Source organism: Varanus komodoensis, unplaced genomic scaffold, assembly GCF_004798865.1.
Source record: "Varanus komodoensis strain SLA01 unplaced genomic scaffold, ASM479886v1 scaffold41, whole genome shotgun sequence".
NCBI lineage: Eukaryota > Metazoa > Chordata > Lepidosauria > Squamata > Varanidae > Varanus > Varanus komodoensis.
Window position 1 is genome coordinate 3,504,356 of NW_025335954.1, and position 6,000 is coordinate 3,510,355.

Below are 6,000 nucleotides of genomic sequence, written 5' to 3' on the forward strand. Positions count from 1 at the left end.
AACAGCCCACAATGTTGGCTCAACAAACTTTCCCCCAAGTTTTGCAGCAGCTGCTGCCAAAGCCATGTAGCTCAGAAAGCCACCTTGGGCTTCGCCCTGCGGGCCTGATGCTAGGCTTGCCCTAGCAGAATCAAGTCCCACAGAGCTTCATAAGACTTACTCATGGTTAGTGTGCATGGGACTGCGGTCTTGGTCCTCATCTGGAACAACAGTGCAGCTGAAGAACACAGAAATCCCGTTTCGCTTGGCTCATGTGCAGTCAAGAGCGACTCCTCCCTCTTGTTCTAATTTTCCACTGTAAGCTCCTGGAGGCAAGGACTAGTTTTTCTTTGGCTTCCAGCACTCTGTCAGAGGAGTGGGAAGCCTGTAGCTGTCCCTAGGTTGTCAAATTCTGATTCCTGACAGCCCCAGATAACATAAGCAATGGAGAGGAATGATGGGAGTTGTAGTCCAACCTCTGGAGGGCCACACATTCCTTACCCCTGCTGTAAAGCAACATGGACTACTGATGGTGTTGCCTTCATTGTTATTATCAACTGTCCTTTTGCTCAGAAGAGGTTTGGATGTTTTTGATAAATGAACAGATCAGACCTTTTGCATAAGGCAGAAAACAAAATTTCTTTTCCGGCAAGCTTATAGAAGCAGCAGTAAAGAAGTCAACAGACTAAATTCTCCATCCTGTCGTATTTCCTGAAATCCAAAGGATGTCTATTAATATTATAGTTTGTTGTACTGTGCAGTGGAAGGATTGTAAGCCCCCTGATTTGTTACATTCGAGTTTTATTGTGCGTGTGTGTTTGTGTGTTTGTTCTGCACAGTTGTCTTCTGGCAGTGGTAAAATAGCTTTGCAAGAAAGCATGCTGCACAATCTCCACAGACTTTTAAAATCCAGAAATATTCCCTGCATTCCTGGGGAAAGGGACCATCCATAAAATATGCCATGCACCACAGGGGAAAGAAAGTAGTGAAGTTGTATCAAAGAAGTTATGGGATACTGGTTAAAATGGGCAGAGTGTTTCCAGGGTGGAAAGTAGTGTGTGTGTTAAAAAAAACAACAAAACAAAACCTTAAAAGGTGTTACATTTACAGAAGGACCTTCAACTGCTTGTGGAAACTGAAAGGCAAATAATTCCCCATATCTTATTTCCAGATTCATGGCACCCCACGAAGAATTTAGTAAAAGTGAAATAAGGCACCATGGTATCGAAAACAGGGGTGTCAAATCACAAGCCTATAGGCCAGATCTAGGTCAGTCCTCTGGGGTTCCTCAGATGGCCATGCCCCCTTTGGTCCCACCACCTTTCCCACAACAACAAAGCATCCGGTGGTTTCCTGGTTTTGGTGCATTGCTCCATTCTGGAAGTTTGGAAGGCCTCTCCAAAGGCTTAGGGACTAGCAGCCAGCACTTTAGAGCAAAAAATAAAATAAAAATAAAAATAAAAGCTTGTACCTTTCACCCTGCCCCTTTTCTCTTTGGCCTCCCGCATGACTGGGATTGGCTCTCACTACATCTCTGAAACCAAATTTGGTACTGGAGCTGAAAGGGGCTCAACATGCCAGTGGTTGATTCATGGAGCCTAGAGGAGGGAGGAGGCCCAGCTCTTGCCCACGGCCGCCTCTCCAGATGGATTCTTCTGGTTCTTTGGAGCGGGCAAAAGACCTGGCAGTTTGAAGGTCACCTAGTGAAGATTCTCAGGCAGAGTGTGGAACCAGCAGAGGAGCAGATGCATGGAGAGAGTCATTCTGTTTGTTTCCTATACTCTCTGCATCAGAACTTGGACATCAGAAACTGTAGCTGTTAACTCTTTCCAGTTGCCCAGCTATATCTCCCTGAAAGGAGTGATTTACTATTAGTATATAGGATCCTTGGTGCCTACAGACCACATTTGCAGTGTACAAAATACTTAACAGATTAATGTTAACAGATATTATCTCATTAACCCCTAAGAACACCTCTGCAAGATAGGTGGGTACTATCTCCATATTGCAGACTGAGAGATTGGTGGCTTGCCAAAGGATACGATGGGCAAGATTGCATGACATGACAAGCCATGGTGGTTTCTTGCACAAGATGTTCTGTCACCTTGTCTGAACACTGTTGTGGTATTTCAGCATGGTATGTTTGGTTTCTAGAAACCACAATAAGAAACAGACATCTGTTCTATGGTTTCTAGGCTTCACTGTGGTTTCTCTGATCATCTGACCCCAGCATCATGGCAATATGGTCCTGGCACGCAACGAGGAAAGTCCCCCGGAGTCCCCTGGAAAGAATGGCAGCTGCAGGAGCTTCTCCATCCAGCGTGGGATTGAATTTCAGGTGCAGCAGCTGATGGATCCATGCCAATATCAGGAGGACTGAGAAAAGAGGGTGGAAACCAAGCTAGCCAGCAGAAACCCTGGTTGACTGTAGGCACATCCAAGCATAAAGGGCACACTGGGGAAACCACACCGCATTGCTTGTTCTGATGTGTGAACTCAGCCAGTGAGTATGACACTCAAATCTTATTTGAATTGGGCGCTATGTACTTGCTGGTCACACTCTTAATTCCTGTGATATATAGCAGCTGACATAGTTGTTCTCCCTTCAGATAAATGAAACTATAGTTCCTCTATTGTATTTGGTAGTATAATTTTTGGAATGTGTGGTCAAGAGCCACATTTCTGGTTCTTGGGGATGGATAGTCAAGTTCCCACATTTGTTTAGGAACCCTTGGTGTTTCTTTGTAATTTTTATTTGTAGTCTTCTTTTTTCTTTTTCCTTTTCTTCTTTTTAAACTTTACTGTCATCAGAATTAAAAAATGAAAAAGGAGCCAGGCAGTTCCCCAGAGACTGGGGGACTCAATACATGTCCCTATATTAGAGCGTGCTTTGCACCCGTTTTAATTTGTGAGCGACATAACTGTTACATTAGCACAGTAAATACTGTGTGTAAATGAGGTTTATATGTATTCTGGGCCAAGTTCTTATTGACCACATGTGCCATCAAATTCAGTAGTAGGAAGAAAGATATAAGCAGTATAAAAACTTGGGAGAGAGCTGAATTCTACTCATTTATACTAATTTAAGATGACATTAATTAGACCTGATGCAGAGTAGTAAACTCCAAAAACACATGCAAGCCAAAAGCAATAGCAGATAAATAACCTTTAAGGTGGTGGAATTTTAGTAGAGGCTGCATATCAAAACTAAAATCATAATATGCATCAGAGGAACCCCTTCCAGCCCAAAGGCCAAATACCATTTTGGAGAAGCTCTTGGGGGTTTTCTTTCCAATGGTGGATGGAGCCAAAGATAAGTGGGAGGGGCCAACACAGCAAACGTAACCAGCCTATTTTAAAGCTCTTCCTGTCCTTAACTAAGCCTTAGGAAAGGCATTTCAACCTTTTAGAATGCAAAAGCTGAAAAAGGAGCCATTGCTGGCTGGAAAATTCCAGAAGGCCAAGTTGGTTCCCCGTCTCTGGTATCCATGGAAATGGTAGACAATTCCAGGGTCCAAATAATAAATACAAGTCTTGTGAGCTGCCCAGAGGTACTGTGGCATACAAATATTTTTAATTAATTAATTAAAAGACCTCAGCATGTGTCCCCTCCCATCAGCTTTAATCTATGTATTCTTACAAGGAAAGCCAGTGTGGTGCAGGGGTTAAGAGCACAGGGCTGGGATTAGATCTGGGTGACTTTGCACCAGTCACAGACTCTCAGCCCAACCCTCCTCACCAGGTTTTTGTTGTGAGGATAAGACCGAGAGGAGGAAGAACATTGTGCAAGCTGTCTTGTGTTCCTTGAAAGGAAAAAAAGCAGGATATAAATGAATAAAAGGCAATCAGGTGGGTGCAAGGTGCTACTGGATTTGATGAGATTTCCTCCAAAACCAAAAACAAACAAACCCGAGTATGCATTTTCTGTTTAACCGCTTCATCTGAGCAATTCTTACTCAGAAATCACTCTTTTTGACCCCAGTGGGAGTGCAGCCTCGAACACGATTCTAAGCATACATGTCAGAAGTAGATCCCATGGGGCTCCCAAGGCAATAGAAAGTGTTTAGGATTGAGAACAAGACTGCAATCCTCAGCATATGTTTCCCAAAGGAAACAGTGCTGAACTCGCTGGAATTTCCCAGAAAACATATCTAGGATTGTGCTGTTCAGATGCAGTCCTACAGATACAGCTTGTGCAGCTTCCATTCAAGTAAATGTACATTGTCCTATGAGTTAGTTAAAATGGATTTGGTATATCAAGACATCTGCTCCACTTCTGAGGAGTACAGGTTTTAACTGGCTACAGTAGATCTTCTTTTTAAAAAGTGACTTCAGAGATTCAGTAACTTCCGGATGTGAAGGCTCCAGTCCGAGAAGAGCTTGTGCAGTTGTGTAGGAACTGCTGGAAAATTCCCTTTTGGCAGAACCTCATTTGGGAAAGTTGCCGAGCCATTCAAAGCAACTCTTCTCACTGTTTAACAGGTACCGACCACTGGCCAGGGAGACCACTTTTAGCATTTGTGTTCACTGGAGATTTTTATTTTCAGACAAACTTTTTGCATGGGATACAATTTTTTATCCACTAATAAAGCCCAGTAATGCACAGAGCTTGTCTCTTCCCCACCGAAAGGCACCCAGCAAGTTCTTTCCAAGCACGGGGCCCGTCTGACTGGGATTCTGCACTGCATCTTATGTTAGAGCAGCAGCCTTCAGGCATTTCATTTTTCATTGCACTGATGTGCTAAAACAAATACATAACTAGAATTCTGCACCCAGGTAATTAAAAAATTAGGTTAAGAAAAACTTAACCTAACCTTAGGTTAAGAAAAACTCACCTTACATACATACATCGTGGGCATTATATAATCTCTCTTATTTGTATCATTTTTTCTGAAATATTTACTATTTTGTGCACAATTATTAGGGATGCAGGTGGTGCAGGGGTTTAAATGCTGTGCCGCTGGGCTGGTTGATCGAAGGGTTGCTGGTTCAAATGTGCACCACGGGGTGAGTTCCCATTGCTCCATCCCAGCTCCTGTCAGCCTTGCAGTTCGAAAGCATGCAAGTGCAAAGGTTGAATGAAAGGTTGCATTTGCACAATGATAAGCAACAATGTAGATGAGGCATTGAAACACACCAATCTTCCTGGGAATCTTACTCAGACACCTCCCTGGAGCCTGAATTCACAGATATGGCTCACACCCTTCAAATCATTTCTTCACCACATAAGGCTTAGAATTTGCTTTAAACAGGCTAATATAAAATTAGTGGAGCTACATGAATAAGAACTGTTGTGCACCTTTCCCTGCATGGCCATGGAACCGCAGTGCTTGCCAGATCTTTGCAGCCTCGGAGGCTGGCAGCATAATGCTGCGAATAGGCTCCATGGCCACCTTTGGCATTGTACAGAGCACTGTGGTCGATGGACACTAAGCATGCCATACAAACAGAAGCGTTTATAACTGGGGCGGACAACTTTCGGTACACACAGCTGTGTCTTGTTGCTACTCCACTGGATCTGCTGCCTGTGATAGCTGCCTCACTGTGCCTCATAGGCCAGTCAGTCTTGAACACCTCCAAGGTCCCCCTGTATTTGTTTTCTTTATTGATCTTGGCAGCTTCAGCAGTCCTTCTGGTCTCTCTAAGCAGTTCACAATCACCCAGCATGCAGTGCACTCAGTGTAGCGATCAAATCCCACAGTGCTTAAAATTGCATCAAGTATGCACGTGGGAAATATCTAGGACATGAATAATGTTGCACTCAAGAAGTGGAAATGGATCACTAGCCACAAAGCAAATCTGGACTTCCAACTGCTCATTGGAATTTTCCATGGAAATCCAATGCCCATTCATCATCAAGGCAATGGGTTCCATTTGCTGTGGAGTTCTTTTGGGGAAAGTTGCTTTGAAAGCTTTCTGCTCTTCCACCTGATTGTATTTCATCCCTGGTTCCTTCTTACAATCCTTGACAGCTGTGAGCAAGGTCAGTTCTTCACCTTTTCTTCTCATTTCTATTCTCTG